The sequence below is a fragment of the Amblyomma maculatum genome, chromosome 10 (genome assembly GCF_055883805.1).
Source record: "Amblyomma maculatum isolate TAMU_Amacu chromosome 10, ASM5588380v1, whole genome shotgun sequence".
Lineage (NCBI taxonomy): Eukaryota > Metazoa > Arthropoda > Arachnida > Ixodida > Ixodidae > Amblyomma > Amblyomma maculatum.
Window position 1 is genome coordinate 20,837,372 of NC_139353.1, and position 17,050 is coordinate 20,854,421.

The 17,050-nt window shown below is 44.8% G+C and overlaps 1 pseudogene across 1 annotated transcript; it reads right to left on the bottom strand.

The window, feature by feature from the left end:
• Positions 1 to 10,110: 10,110 nt before the first annotated feature.
• On the bottom strand, positions 10,111 to 16,365 carry LOC146175783 (iris pseudogene; annotated as a pseudogene). Its single transcript, XR_014701465.1, has 2 exons — positions 15,871 to 16,365; positions 10,111 to 12,035 (listed from the first exon to the last, which is right to left on the bottom strand). The product of XR_014701465.1 is annotated as an iris pseudogene (transcript).
• Between the last annotated feature and the right edge of the window lie 685 nt (positions 16,366 to 17,050).

Genomic DNA, 17,050 nt, shown 5'->3' on the forward strand with positions numbered 1-17,050 from the left:
GGAATTACAGGCACGTTCGGTCTTGGCGAGCCAAATGAAGCTGGGCAGAGGCTAGTAGAGTTCTGTAGAGAAAACAACCTGACCATAGCGAATACTCATTTTCAACAGCACAAGAGGCGCCTGTACACATGGATTTCACCGGACGGTCTGTACAGGAATCAGATCGATTATATTATTTGCCGGCAGAGATGGAGAAGCGCTATACAAGCAGTAAAAACAAGGTCTGGGGCCGATTGTGGCACCGATCATCAGCTTCTTGTTCCCAAAATTAAGCTTCGATTGAGGAAAACTCAGAAAACTAGAAGGCCTTTCAGGTATGATCTGGATCAGATTCCATTAGAATATGCTGTGGAAGTGAGGAATCGATTTCAAGAATTAGATCTAGAAGACAAAGAGCCCGAAGAGATGTGGACTGATGTTCGTGATATAATACAAGAAGTTGCTACTAAGGTAGTTCCAAAGCAAAAGAAATGCAAAAAAGCAAACTGGTTATCTGAAGAGGCTTTGCAAATAGCTGAGGAAAGGAGGATGGCAAAAGGTATGGGGGAAAGAGAAAGATACAAGGTTCTCAATGCGGATTTTCAGAAAATAGCAAGGAGAGATAAGAATGCCTTCCTGAACATACAGTGTCAAGCAGTTGAGGACAACAGCCAATTAAGGAACACAAGAGCTCTGTATAAGACAATCAAAGATATCAAAGGAAGCTTCTGTGCTAAGCTGGGCGTGATAAAGGACAAACAAGGCAAGGACCTCACTGAAGCCTCAGAGATAAAGAAGAGGTGGCAGGAATACACAGAAGAACTGTACAAGAAGGAACCGGATGTGCAAACCCAACATGGGACGGTTGTGATTACTGATCTCGAGCCGGGCATCCTGAAGAGTGAAGTTGAATGAGCCTTAGCCAGCCTTGCTAAGAACAAAGCTAGCGGAATTGATGGTATTCCAGCTGAGTTGCTTCAAAACCTCAACCACGACGCTGTTAACACACTGCATACATTATGTCAAAAGATTTGGACAACCCTGCAGTGGCCACAGGATTGGAGGAGGTCAGTTTACATCCCCATTCCAAAGAAAGGCAGTACCAAAGATTGTTCCAACTACCGCACGATCGCGCTTATTTCGCATGCTAGCAAGGTGATGTTAAAAATCCTGCAAGGTAGGCTGCAGCAGTATGTGGATCGGGAGCTTCCGGACGTGCAAGCTGGGTTTCGCAAGGGCAGAGGAACTAGAGACCAAATTGCCAACCTTCGCTGGATCATGGAAAAAGCAAGAGAGTTCCGAAACCCATTTACTTCTGCTTTATTGATTATGCGAAAGCGTTTGACTGCGTAGATCACAGCAGATTGTGGCAAGCTCTCCAAGAGATGGGAGTTCCAATTCACCTCATCTGTCTCCTCAGGAACCTTTATGAAGGGCAAGAGGCCACAGTCAGAACTGGGCATGGTCTTACTGATTGGTTTCCGATTGAGAAAGGGGTGAGGCAAGGCTGCATACTGTCGCCCTGCCTATTTAACCTATATGCAGAGTGCATCATGAGAAAGGCCGGTCTGGACGAGTCTTCAGCTGGAGTGAAGATTGCTGGAAAACGTATCAACAACCTTAGATATGCGGATGATACCACTCTAATGGCAGAAAGTGAAGTGGAACTCAAGAGACTTCTGATGCGCGTACAAGAAGAGAGTGAGAAGTTTGGGCTTAAACTGAACATTAAAAAGACGAAGATCATGGCGTCTTGCCCTATCAAGTCCTGGAGCATCAATGGACAAGAAGTGGAAGCTGTGACAGATTTTCTGTTCTTGGGCGCCAAGATTACCTCGGAAGGAGACTGCAGCCATGAAATTAGGAGACGCCTGCTTCTGGGAAAGAGAGCAATGGTTAGCCTTGACCGCCTAGTAAAGAGCAGAGACATTAGTCTGCCAACCAAGATCCGTATAACCCGTGCTATGGTCTTTCCAGTTGTGATGTATGGATGCGAGAGTTGGACTGTGAAAAAGGCTGACCGCCGAAGAATTGACGCGTTTGAATTGTGGTGCTGGCGAAGACTCTTAAGAGTTCCTTGGACTGCCAGAAGATCAAATCAGTCGATATTGTCGACCATAAACCCTGACTGCTCATTGGAGGGTCAAATTCTAAAGTTAAAGCTCAGCTACTTTGGTCATCTGATGAGAAGAGAGGAGTCGCTGGAGAAAGATTTGATGTTGGGAAAGGTTTAGGGTCGCCGGAGAAGGGGTAGGCAGCGAACGCGATGGTAGATGGCATTCTCGAGGCATTGCAGATGAAGCTATGTGATGTTAAGAAGATAGTGAGAGACCGGAAAGCGTGGCGTGACATGGTCCATAGGGTCACGAAGAGTCGGACACGACTGAACGCCTGAACTGAACTGAACTATTATCAAAAAGAAAAACGGCATGGCGACTGAGGCTTCCAAAGTGCTTTCGGTGGAAGAGCAATATTCGTGGCAACTCCATCATTCCATTATTTCCCTGATATTGGGAACGAAAGGTTTCTCTATAAAAACTTGGCCAGTTATTATAAAAAAATAAAAATGGCATGGCGACTAAGGCTTCCAAAGTGCTTTCGGTGGAAGAGCAATATTCGTGGCAACTCCATCGTTCCGTTATTTCCCTGATATTGGAAACGAAAGGTTTCTCTATAAAAACTTGGCCAGTTATTATCAAAAAGAAAAACGGCATGGCGACTGAGGCTTCCAAAGTGCTTTCGGTGGAAGAGCAATGTTCGTGGCAACTCCATCATTCCATTATTTCCCTGATATTGGGAACGAAAGGTTTCACTATAAAAACTTGGCCAGTTATTATAAAAAAATAAAAATGGCATGGCGACTAAGGCTTCCAAAGCGCTTTCGGTGGAAGAGCAATATTCGTGGCAACTCCATCGTTCCATTATTTCTCTGATACTGGAAACAAAAGGTTTCTCTATAAAAACGTGGCAAGTTATTATAAAAAAATAAAAATGGCATGGCAACTGAGGCTTCCAAAGTGCTTTCGGTGGAAGAGCAATATTCGTGGCAACTCCATCGTTCCGTTATTTCCCTGATATTGGAAACGAAAGGTTTCTCTATAAAAACTTGGCCAGTTATTATCAAAAAGAAAAACGGCATGGCGACTGAGGCTTCCAAAGTGCTTTCGGTGGAAGAGCAATATTCGTGGCAACTCCATCATTCCATTATTTCCCTGATATTGGGAACGAAAGGTTTCTCTTAAAAACTTGGCCAGTTATTATAAACAATAAAAATGGCATGACGACTAAAGCTTCCAAAGTGCTTTCGGTGGAAGAGCAATATTCGTGGCAACTCCATCGTTCCATTATTTCCCTGATATTGGGAACAAAAGGTTTCTCTATAAAAACGTGGCAAGTTATTATAAAAAAATAAAAATGGCATGGCAACTGAGGCTTCCAAAGTGCTTTCGTTGGAAGAGCAGTATTCGTGGCAACTCCATCGTTCCGTTATTTCCCTGATATTGGAAACGAAAGGTTTCTCTATAAAAACTTGACTAGTTATTATAAAAAAGAAAAACGGCATGGCGACAGAGGCTTTCAAAGTGCTTTCGGTGGAAGAGCATCCGGATTTTTCGGTGGGGTGTGTGAGGAGGAGAATGAGGAATAAACTCATATTTTTCCCGACATCCATTACTTGCTCGAAACGTCCAGGACACATTTTAAGAAGCGCGACATGTAAGCTTGGAGGCTGTAGGCTTTCCCCGTGCGAACCACTGCAGTCAGTCAACATAAGGAGGTATAACAGTGAGGAACTGATTCTTGCTTTCACAGGGAGCACCAACATCATGTCCTAATTGGTGTGCAAAAGACCCATCTGTAGGCTTGCTGCAGGCATGTGTTCAACATGGGGCAGTGATGCATAGCGTCCAAGATAAACGTTATTTTTACTATGGGCTAACTATCACGAGTCGAATTCAACAATGACGACGCCTTGGGCGTAATCTGCTGCAACTGTAGAAACTAATGGAAAAGGATTCACAATCGTGTTTATTTATTGAGACATATGCTACTTGCTTGCTGCGAGGTTGTGCACATGGTTTAGTGGAGAATGCATCACGCATTCGTAATTCAGCAGTGTGACATATTCAGTTGACTTGTCCAGCAAGTACATAAGAGTTGTTTAGGACTTAATAATCTGTATATAGGCATGTTTAATACTATACAAAGACAATTCGTGTTTGGGTCCCTGACTTTCTGTCACCAAGTGCAGAGTAGCCGTAGACCGCAGTAATACACGCGTACTTTTCCTTTCTTCCGGTCTCCTGTCGTTTTAGTCTATCTTGTCCTGTGAGCTGCCACGAACTTAGGATTCCGTTTTCTGAAACCTTCACTTAAGCCGCCGAAACCAAGTTGTAAGGTTTGGAGCGTCGTTTTTTTTTTTTTTTTTGTTTATGTGTCTTATCATTTATTGTGTGATTGTCCGCGAGCGGGGCAGAAAACCATACGTCCTTTTTCGCTACGCCGAAACATACACTTTCTTCTATTGTGCCCATGAATGGCACGCTTTATGGTGACTGAACGATCGCTTCGGCCAGCGAGCGCGGAGGGAGTTTTCGTGTTGACGGCTGGCATCTCGTCTGCTTTGATATGATTCGTCTTCTCTCCGCACGCGGTGTGCGTGGCTGCGAGCTACGCGATGCTGTGCAATCCAGGGTTGAGTGTACATTGATGTTGGTACCGTCGGTATTATGCGTGTGCGACGCGATGTTACGCAATCCGATGGCAAATACGAAGGAGAATGAAAAAAAAAAAACGCTGACATAATTTTCGCGCAATTGGAACGCTCCAAGCTGATATCACGGGAAGTTCTAGTTGACACTACTATAGCTTGTATCATTTCCATGAGCTTCTGTTTTGCATGGTGGTGCCTTGAAAGAGCGCTTAACAAGTATAGGGGGGGAGCCTCAGCTCGCAAGCCGAGCCAACGTTTCGACAAGTTGACTTCTCTTCGGTTACCTTCTACATTTTTTGCATACAGGTATTCATTCTGCTGCTTATTAAGGCGAAAGCCTTTGATGGCTCATGCTGTCGTGGACAAAATGTGTCCCGCTTTTGCGGCGGCTCTGATTGGCCCAGGCGGGATGACGTCATTGAGGTCTTGATCAATCACAGAGCACCACCGCAGTATGAGCGAATGCGTGCCTTATATGGCCTTATGCGAATCAATGATCAATTACAAATGAATGGCTAATTAAGTAATCAATTCAATCAATTACTAAATGACTATTGAAGTAATTCATTATTTGCTTATCAATGACTGATCAACAATTAATTAATTATCTGCTTATTGACCATTTAGTTAGTTAATTAACGACTAATTAATTTACTGATTGATTAGTGTCTGTTGCGTAGCCGAATGCGGCACTCAGGCTTCCGCCTTTCACTACTTGAGTCGCTAAAGTCCCTCGTAATTTTTTAAGAAAGTTTCTTAAAAAATGCGCTACTGTATTTCAACTGAGCTGCAGTTCTCACAGCGAGGAACTTCGAGTTGTTGACGCGTCCTGGTGCTTATTAACTCGGTGTTCAGACAAAGACGAGGGCGATGGATGTCAACAAGGAGAAACGGCGAAGCTTTGACTTTCAATTTCAGATTCGATGACCAGCGGCCGGACGTTACACCAAAAGACATCCTGCCATCTTACGCCACACTGAGCAGTTTAACCGCATATGGATAAACATAAAGCACAAAAACAATTTTCTTAAACTCGTTGACAATGTCATTTTACCATCTCATTGTCAAGTGCCGGTATTTGAATCGAACAGACGAAAAGGTTGTAGTATATATCATGATACATGAATGGCGAAACTCTATAAGAGCTATAACTTAAATGTTGCGCGATTTTTAATTCTTGCCCTGGTCGCCACATCCTTAGTTTCGCTTTTCCCGACTCAAACCACGTGTACACTCACATAGTACTGATTTCGCTAATGTCCTTATGGCTACCTGTAACCCACACGAAGACATGTATGCCCGGTGTATTCGGAAAAGCGAAGTCCGCTCTTCACTCGAGCTACGCTCAACAGCGCATGGTGTTTGTTTAGGCTGTATGCAGCGCTACGAACGGCAAGGGTGATCTGAGCCAATCAGGACGAGGCGCCCTGAACTTACACAACAATTTTATATGGTATACACGTATATCGATGCAACTAGCAAAATACTGTGGTAATTGCAAATTTAGATCAAAATAACTTTTCATCTGACAAAAGTTTTCCACGGTACGATATCCATCAATAATGGCAGACTCATGCTTTCAAAGGTGCGGCAATTTCCAGCATGTGCATGCTCAACGAAGGCAAACGGAGTCCTTTCTCCCTACTCTGTGATCGCCGTATACACTTCGCGAGACACGAACGAGCACCGAGGTCGCGCAAAAATAGCGCTGAAAGGGAATACGCACGAGGAGAAGCTATGAAGTGAGCGACCACAGCGCCTGTATATTTTTGCTGCCGGAAAAACGGAACCTCCAAGTTCAGGCTTGTGCCGCCCTCTTGTTGCGTCGTAGAGCGGAAACAAGGGCCACGTGCGTTTTGCTATATTGGCAGCCTCGAAGGCTCGGAACTACGTTCAAAAACCATCACACAGCAGTCACGGTGGAATGCAGCTTACGGCCAATTGCCAAGGCAGCTATTTGGGTACTCCGTTACAGAAAGCTCCTGCGCGGTGGCTTTAATTCCGAAAAAGAAAGAAACACAGTGCGTCGCCCTTCTTCGAATTGGTGTTGAACCTTATTCGGTGTGTGCAACCTCGCACAGAAAAATAATCGCTTCGCGTGTTACTCCTTAGTGTGATGCAAAATTCAGAGCCAGCAGTGGTTTACAATCCTTATCATGCCAGTCGAAGAGTTAGGTAACTCGATTCAGGTTTAGTGAAGGGACAAGCGTAGGAAAACGTGTACAGATAAACGTAGGAACAAGTGATGAATGGCGTTAATGGCGCTATGCAGAGACCATGGTAGAAAGAGTAAATGGTAGCGAAACTCCCATAGAAGCCTGCTTGTAGACTCTGAGCGAGGCTTTAGTTTCGTGGTGCCCTTGCGAACTGTGTGGCAAAGCAAACACGTGACATTGTGACGTCACAAATGCGTGACGTCACAATGACGTGCCAATGGCGGGGAATAAATGCTTTTTTTTTTTACTTTTAGACAAAAACAAAAAAAAGCCAACGGTGACGGTGGCGGAACGACGCTCGGATAAAGCGGAGAAATGAACACCGTAACTGTTCAGCCAACTTTACATAACATTTTTGTTTATTTATTTCTATTTATACAGTACTGCTAGTCTCAAGGAGAGGCTGTAAGCAGGTGTGGGAGACATGAAGTATAGTATAATATTATAATACATCCGAAAAACAAGACAAGGCACAACAAGCCTGCTTCCGCAAACCGACACGCACAACTGGGTAAATGCAACCATGGGTAACAGATCAGTATTCTGTTAAAACAATAGAAAGAAAAGCAAATATACAGAGAAACGAGTAAGGTACACGAGGCAGTGTTCAAAACGCCTACCATCACAACAGAAGGCATTTCACAAATGATTCAGTGGTTGGGCTTTGCACAGCACTTGCTGGCAGTCGGTTCCACTCACGTATTGTCCTTGGAAAGAATGAGTTCGCGAATGTGTTCGAATGGCAGAAATAATCTTGTGGTTTTTTTATCATGATGTGATCGGGTGGTTTGCCTGCACACTGGCTGAATGTACTCGCGTTTGTTTCTACCAAGTTTATCGTTGTATAGCAAGTATATACATTTTAATCGATCATGTTGGCGCCGCTTTTCTAAACACTCTAATCCTGCCTTTCTTAACAAAGCACTATATTTCTACTGTCAAGTTTTACATTAACCGAAATGTTACGGCATCTTCAACCACCCTATCATAGCATCGTTCTGGCTCCGTCATCGTTAGGCTAGTCTTTCGTGGAGCGTCATGTTAACGCATCCTGGGCCTCATTCCTTCGGGCACGTTTCTGAACATAAAGGGCCTTTAAGTGAATTCGACAAGCATATAGATAAGAATCACATGGCTTGAGGAATTTCACTAAGGACATAAAGAGGGAAGCTGTGCTGTATCGAAAGCCAAGCTCTATTAAACTCCCGATTACATACATAGAGGCGTCTCGACAATGCAAATCCTGAACTGTAGGAATGCGACCACCCGTCATTCGGCTGTCATAGTCTTCATGTAATCTTCGTGTTAATAAAATGACCCGACCGTATAGGTCTGCAAACGAGACGCGGTAAAATTATCAAAGGCCAAGAGATTTAGCGAGCAAGCAAAGTACATATCAGTGTCAAAGAACAAAGAAAAACGAACGGAATAACTGTTACGCTAGCGTTAGAACACCTATAGCTATAAGAGCTTAGGTAAGCAATTCAAACGAGGATTGTTACTAGTTAGAAGTTGATGTGTGTGCGAAGTGAAAATAACTGCGACACAGCTTCCCTCCCTGTTCGCGATTCCATTGTTTTACTCTCGCTTCATTTGTCGCTGAGGGGAGTTGGTGTGCGGCTACAAATTTTCAACTTCAGCATTTAACACATCTATCCCACTGACTCTTTGGAGTAATCTTATTTTTTGTGCTTTAATATTTTCCCACACAGTTCGCAGGGGTCATTTACATCGTTCATCATCATCATCATCGAGTTGATGCCGCTGGCAATAGGCAGCTGCACACGTTTTCTTCCAAGTAGCGCGACCTGTTGCGCATTGACTTTGGAGAGGCAATTGAAAGAAAAGTTCGGGGAGAAGTGTATATGCGTAGAAATGTCGGAACAAAAGCATGCACAGGTTTATTTCCTTTCACTTGCAGGGTTTAACACACCAAAGTGACTCAAGTAAAGAAACACGCCATTGTGAAGGACTGCAGAAATTTCGACCAGCTGGGGTTCTTTAACGCGCACTGACATAGCACAGCACACGGGCGCCTTGGTTTTCACCTCCATCAATGCGGCCGCCCCTGTAGGGCAGGTGAACAGACAAACGAAGGGACAATCAAATGGACAAGTGAAATGAAAAGTGCGTGGGCATTTTATTACCTGGAACTTCTCACTATAACATTTAACCACGTGCTGCAGTATCAAAGAGACTGGCAGCATTACAAATAAAATAAATACAGTAGCAACGGCTTGTCCGTTCGATGATAAAAAAAAAAAGGGTGTAGCGACTGACAAACTCAGTAGGTTTCACCTGTGACGGCTGTCACCGAATCCGCGTTGCACTGTCGTAAAATTCGAGTAAAAAAGAAAACATCAACGCAGATACCGATTGACATGTGTCTTGCATCTTCAGCAAGATGTTTATCATCAATCGACAACCCCCAGAGAGCATGTTCAAAGAAAGACGCGCCACAAGACCGTATAGCTTGGAGACGTAAGACCTCAGTATCGAGACGCAGAGCTAATGGTAACCTTTCAATTTTCCAAAACATATGCTAGAAATATGAAGGCTTTGTCTCTTACGCAAGCCCAATGTAGTTTCCGACCTGAATTCAAAGGTTCTCTTAGCACCTCAATTGGGGACACAATTGAAACTTCAAAGTTTGTTAAAGTGAAAGTTCGTTGAACTGAAATAAACGCGTGCAAGCTTGTCTCCATTCGCTCTAAGAAACATCGGACCTTTTGCAGCACTTTTGAACTTGGGACTGCTGTAGTCGACCTCAGTCACTGTGTGCAAGCTTCTGTGAACCTTGTCCAGCACACCGGCCTGCTGGGAAGCAAAGGCCCTCATTTTTTTCAAGCAGATCATTGCTTCAGCGGATCATGGTTTGCCAGCATGAATACGTACTCCTTTCTAGTGGGCCCTAAAGCTCTGGTTATAGCTGGCTATCACTGTGGATTCAACTGGCTAGAAGCTTGTTTAGATTGTCAATTCTATTTAAAGCTTAATCACAGCCACTTTTCGTCACTCGGTAAAAGAAACGTGGTTCTCAACATAAAAATATGCAACAGAAGGGCGGGTTTCGCCTAAAGTGCTCAGTATATATAACGTGGGAGACACGCTGCGGAAAATGTTCGTAAACAGGAATGAATAACAACTGAATTGCGTTAAAATTAAGGGCGTTTGCAAAGCGTTCAATGAAGCTTCGGTTGGGGATTTAATAAAGTTCGTAAAACCGATACTTCGTTTAAGTGATGTTCGTTCAAGTCGTATTCCACTTTACCGACTCATGAACCATTTTTGCTGCCGGCAGGTTAGCCGTCTTCAATAGAGTGAGAAGGCATGTGCGTTTGAAGTTATTTTCATACGGCTTTACGGGAAAAATTATTTGGGGACACTAAAACTCCGCCTTTAAGCGCATCACGCGACAGCTTTAGTTGCCCCCTACTGCTGATCCCCCTCGTATGCTCGTTCGTGTACAAGCATTGTGCTACTAGCTTTATCACTAATCCCGTAGTGTGCGTCTCTATCACTTCATACATACTTCTTAGTAACGCATACAGTCGTAGGGCACCGCAGTTTGTCAAAGGCCACCCGACATAGATAGGAAGCCCCGCCTTAACCAACCGTACGAACATGTATGCGTGACGTAAGAGTAACCAGTCTGATTTGGGATCTGATAGTACCGGATGGCTCGATTTCTGCCGTTGGGCAGTTACACGAGTTGGCAGCTTCTGTCACCACGGCCATGTCACTCGGCCTCTTCACGTTACCGAACACATACTCTCACGTCACTTGGTCTTATGACGTCACCCAATTCGCCGACCAGTCATTGCCGGCACATGTCTGCAAAGTACCTCCTGCCAGAGGCATGGTCATAATTTGGCTAAAAATGGTGTTTCTTTTTTTAGTTTTACTTCAATTTAAAACCAAGCAAATAGTGACGCGAGAATCAAGACAGTTAAAACTTTTAACCCACCGGTTGCCTCCATTCATAGGTCTCGAACTGACCCCATGCACAGCACGACGTTTGGTTGCACAATACGCACAAGAAAAATAAATGGCTGGTCTACGACAAATTTGCAACTCAAATTCAAAATTGTGGCGTTCTTGAGCAGCAAAGACATAGTGTAAGCAGGGTGATCTTCTACACCTTCTTCGTTAACTTCCAGAATGGATTTGTGGAACAAGTCTGTGAGAAAGAGATTCGCCGTTTCGCAGATACCAGAAAGGTCAGCTTCTGGAGTGAACAAGTCCTTGATATTAATACCTTGCAAAGCGGCCTTGAAGTCAAAAGACTTTTCCAACTTGAACTTGGGCAGGTACAAGAGCACGGTGCTTGGAATGGAGAGGTTCTGCAGAAGTTGAGCGAGTTTCGGACCTGTCAACCGTTTTTCAAGCGCCAGGAGCCCACCGCTGTCTTTCGGCACAATCACAACCATAGAACTGTAGCCGCCTCGGTAGGGTATTTCTACAGCCCTAACGTTGAGATCATCGCAGCTAGCCGTTTTGTACTCACCCAACCGGTTCATCATTTGCACTTCTTTAATTCCCATTGTCCCACGGAAACGGCAACGAATCGTGTTTCTAGGACTGAACTGAGATTCCCAGAAGCCTTTAATGTGGACTGCATTGACGATGACCATTGTGGTCAGTGTATCTAGGCTTCCAGGATACAGATATCCGTCTATATTCGATTCAGTGACTTCCTCAATCCAGGTGTTAATTCGCTGGCGAACAGTCTCGCAGTCAGTCCTGAAGTCGACGGATTCGATCTCGACGCCGTAATTATTCCACAGTAGTGAACGGTAGGAGCCCAGAACGGGAAACGAGTGCTCACAGTAAATCTGGTTCACGGAATGCACCTTCACGTCATCCACGAGGGAAGCGTACTTGCAGAAAAAACCGTGCAAGTGACGGCAGAGGCTGTCCCCGCCAAGCGCCTGAAGAACTGCGGACAATTCAGCGGCAGTTTTTCCTCGCGCTCCTGCGAGCGCCATGGAAAGTGCAGCGGCGATGCTCATGGGAGAGTAGACGACGTTTCCACATTGCGCGCCTTGTGAGATGAGCTGCTTGTAGAGGGCCACGGAAAAGTTCAAGATCGGGCTGTCGAGCTGGTGTGATGCCATTGTTGCGCATACCTGCGCAAAGAAGAGCAACGTTTGAAATCACTTCGGTTTTAAAGATTTGAATTTAAATTTTGTAGTTCACCGTTTGCACTGCAGGTATATGAAAAAGGTATGTAAATGAGAAAGTCTTCAAAGACACTAGTAGCACTAAGGAAGCACTAATAGATAAATTGACGGACTTTATTTTTTCTCTCTAAAGACGTCGGACTATATTACAGCTCGGCAATAATGCTCGAAGGTTAGTGTCTCAGTCAGACGATCGACAATCGCCTGTTTTAAGCCAGCTAGACAGGAAAAAAAAGTTTCGGACACAAGCGCCGCATTTAAGGCTACAAAGAGACAGCGTGAATGAATAGTTCCGCGGCTAACCTTGCTGGTACTAGTTCTTATACGTTAAACTTCCGATTCTTTTTATCACTGATACTCTAATTCGTGCCTCTATTATCTCAAGCGCACTCAACCTACACTCGGAAGCTACCATACTATACAAAAGACCGTCAGGCAAACATAAATGCCCACTTAACCAAGGCATACCAACTTGCCTGTGTGTCCTAGGGGTAACTTGTCTCACTATGAATCCTAATGGAACTGGAGGGTTCCAATTCTCTCCGCCTCCGATCTCGAAGGAGAAGCCAAAGTTAGCTACTTCCGTCAACGCGGCTATCTCTCGTGTTTTCGTGACGTCATAATACCTTACAACCGGTTAGAACACGGCAATAACACCTACTAGCTGCCACCTTCGAGAGGCATGCCCACGATATCTTACGTTGACAACCCAGATGCCACATTTTCTGGAGAACGGAACATTTAAAGATTACGCGTAATAAAAATGGCCATTGTCTGCAGAGCCTCGGTTTCGAACCCACGGAAACACGAGGTCTCGAACCTGTTACGAACTCTTTTAGTTATAAGCAAGCAACACTGTTAAATTGTTCTGCACGAAACAATAGAGTTGGTCCTCCCGGACACGGAATGAAGCGATGAAGCATCGCCCGCGCTAGTATAATAATGGAAGCATGAAAACTGCGCGACGGGTCGGCTGAAATCTCGCCGTCTGCTTCCGCTGCCGCCAAGGGGCGCTAGGGAGCACTTTGCACCAATTGCTCACGGTGGTATTCTCGTGTTTACCCATGGCCACGGTTCAACATAAACAGTTGGGCACAGAGCAGTCTCATAGTTTTGCTATGTTCGCTAGTTTCTGTAGGCGCCACAAAACGGTCCTTCACTGAGTAGCTCTCCTTCGGGCGCTATCTGAACCTGTTGCACGGTATAAGAACCGCAGATTGACGATGAAGTAGACATCTGCCGTTCGCTCTTTCTTCCGTGCTTCACTCGGTCCGTCGCGAGCTCTTTCACTGCCCCTTTGCGTCCACCACGGTCCGCCCGCGTTCAGGTTAGACGCGACAGCGCTCTGTCTGCGGCTACACTTGTGGGTACTCGTTCCCACACATGTGTGTAGTTGCTGCTGGCCTATCTTCCTTTTCTCTTCGCCTTATATTGTGCCTTTAATATTCCAACATTATTATTAGCACACAGTGCTAGCCTACCACACTTGCAAAAAGGCAGCAGAGCAGGCAACAAAACAAAAGAAGCACACACAGACACAAGGACAATGCTGCACTGACAACTATAAGCTGACCTGATCCCGCACATCTTCTCCATTCACTTCTGCAGCTAACTTCTTCCATAACTTCAACTTTCTGCCAGTAAGCGTAAAAAACCTATTTTCTTTTATAACAGTACCAGTGAAGGCGTGCTGACGCATTGGTTTCCTGAGTTCCTGATCGCACATGCTTCTAAAACTTCCCTTGTTAACCTGTCCTTACTTCTCAAAACCTGTATATTGTGAAGGTTAGCTATAGCTCAATGTTCCACTTTATTACTGTTCTAACCTACCAAGTTTAAAGCTACCCGCCCGTAATTTATATACAGCCTTCCTTTAACCAAGATATATGAAATCATCTGCATGGCTTATAGCAATAACCTGCTTGATTCATTATCCAGGAGCCCTGGAAGGCTGATTTCTATACCAACCTCCTCACCTCAAATGGTAACCTGAGTTTGTAGCGGCTCCCAAATTCGCAAACATATGTATCGATTTGTAGCACAATTAATCGGCGAATCAATGCTGAGCCATATCAAGTGCTAACTATACTATCTGCTAAAGCCATGCCCGCGATCTTTAACTCAAAACGCCGATAACCTCAACTCAGGGTTTTATGCAGAACGATGGCTTTAACGTCATTGCGTTATTACAAAGCTTACTACACGTGTTTGACATCAATCAATCAATCAATCAAAGTGATCTTTATTTGTAGGAAACGAAATACATAAAGAATATTTGGACCGATAGCCGGGGGGCTAGTAGACGGTCCAGTACAGAATAAACTTGGTCAGGCAGCCGTAATGAGCGCATACAAACACACACACACACAAACATACAAAAAAAAAAAAAAAAAACGACTCAAGACATTGTCAGCGCTCTAAAGGTGACCCAAGAAACTAGTGCCTTGCGATAACACACGGTTTCAATACAAAAATGTTTCTTGTAAGCTTTTGTTTCTGTAAAGAAAAAGCTCTTGCTCTCGGCCGATAAAAGCCTCGGCCTGGCCTGGCTGCGAGTCGGCGACTCGGTTTGAGATAAGGTGAGCTCCGGTGGCCTTTCGCGTGTTCTGTCCTCCCTAGCATCCACAAGCTATTCTGAAATCACCGAGTGGAGATCAGTAAACGACTGGTACGTACACACTGCTAGATGGGCAAGAGCTGAGAAGATAGACGCTGAGAAGACTATGCTCGATTAACATGCATTGGGCACCGTTATGAATGTCGGCAAGCCTAAGGGGGCGTGCCTTTCTTGCACTTTATGCATCGTTCCTACGGTGCAATCCTGGCCGCCTCTTACAATCGCAGATATTTTGTTATTCAAAGAAGGCTGTGACGTATCATCTCTTCCTCCTGTCCGGTACAATAGTTCTCATTGGTAGCAGGAAGCTGTTTGCGGTTGGGAGATGAAAAACGGTGGAAAAGTGGTTGTGTCTCGTAAAGAACAGATGAAAAAGAACAGGGCTCAGATCAATGCGCCATCTTAATTCGAGTCCGTTGCGCTATAGGTGATGGGGGAGGACACTTATCGCTTCCTGGGGAACGCAACCGCGTACAGATGAAACAGAAAAAAAATTAGCAAAAAAGACTCATCACCGGAGCAGAAACATTGTTAAACGCGGCGTTGTTGCAGCCATACGGGCCGTTAGCAAGTGCCAGGCACATTCTATTCCCCGAAGATGCGTCAACCGGTAAAAAGAAGCCCATCGCGACGTTGGCCCATTCGAAAGCCTGCATCATGAATGAAAACTTGCACTATCTTAATCGGCAGCATCATGGGCAGAAACCACATGTTTTAGAGTTTTTTTTTTTTTCTGCTGTTGCGAGCTACGGTATCTTTATCGCAGTTCTCCTTTTTAATAGCTGCTGGACGATGCAATGTGAAAAGCAAAGTGCATGTTGTTTAGTATGTGCTCCTTTCTGCTGCCCACCCACACATTGCAAAACGGAATGCGCCTTGTACTCTCGGTGTCGGCGCCTACAGCAAAAATGGCACCGCGTCTCGCAATCTCTCCGGTCCTGTCGCGACTCACTTATGCTAATCATTTTTCGATTGCAGCTGAAAGTACGTACATACGCTGTTACCGCGTTTCTTACATATACGTTGCATTAAAATGTTTTTACGTGCTTCTCGGCTTTATAAGCTGTATTGTGTCTTTCAACAAGTGCGCGCCGCCCGACACTGTATGAATTCAGTACTGTCAATATAATAAACAGGAAAATGACGAAACAAATGGAAACGTACCAGACGGCGTATCTCGGTGCGATGCCAGATGTCACTTCCAGGGGAAACCAGAAGCGTTAACAGATCGAGTCGCTGCTGAAGTCGCTTGAGGTATATAGTTACCACCACAACCTTATGACAGGTATAAAAGTAGCTTCAACATCCGTCAATCGCTGTTGAATCGGCGAGTGTAAACGGAGCCCACGGGGCACGGCCGACGAATGTACCACGTCTCAGAAGGCTTGAGCAGTCCTCTAAAGCACGGAAAGGGTATGGAACGATCGCTACGAAAACCGAACCACTTTCGACGAACGAATTTTTTAAGGCCTGTAGTGTCACCTAGACTGACGCGGAATGGTCATGTATGAACCAGCAGGAGAGCATAGCTGTCGTTATCATTCGATTGCCAAGATTTTATATCGCACGCTATAAGTGATATCAAGTTTGTATGCTAGCGTGAACCGACGGTCCGGTTACGGTGGACTGTGTGGGTAACATCGCGAGCTGCCAGCGAAAAAAGAGAAAACTGCTACGATGAAGCGATTTGCCATATATACTAGCTTATCTGTGCCAATGCACGTTTCTCTGGTGATTGTGTCGCTTCGTGAACAGTCCTACACAATTTGCGGCATTTCACGAAGATATTCAGTAGCGTTACATGCATGCACGAATACTATAGCAGGCTTCTTGGACTAACAATATGTACATAAATACGCCCCTGTCTCTCTAAATAGGTTCGGTCAATACAGGTATGTAGGACAGCAAATGTTGATGCAGTAGACTTGTGAATGTAAATCAAGACTGCATCTACGCTTTATGCGTGAAGTGGTACCGGTTGGTCTCCACCGAGACTGATAATTTTCGGCCTTTAAAAGGAGTGGACGAAGTGATAATAACAACAGCCCCACTGCATGACTTCAAGCGTCTTGTTCCTTTTTTTTTCTTTTTTTTTCACGTACACGTTACACATTTAAGTAGTTATCAAAAAAGGTTGCACGCGTTGCTTTGTGAGAAAAGGGTCAATTTCGCTCTATGTTCTGCAGGAGCCCTATTCTCGACCCGCATGGCCGTTGTTTGGCGTCATATTGTTTTTCTGATTGATTTTTCGAATAGTCACGTGTTTAAAATTGTTGGTGCGAAATTTTTGAGGTGCCGAAATGGCGTTTTGCGGTGACGTCAAAATGACCTGGCCTTGCAAACG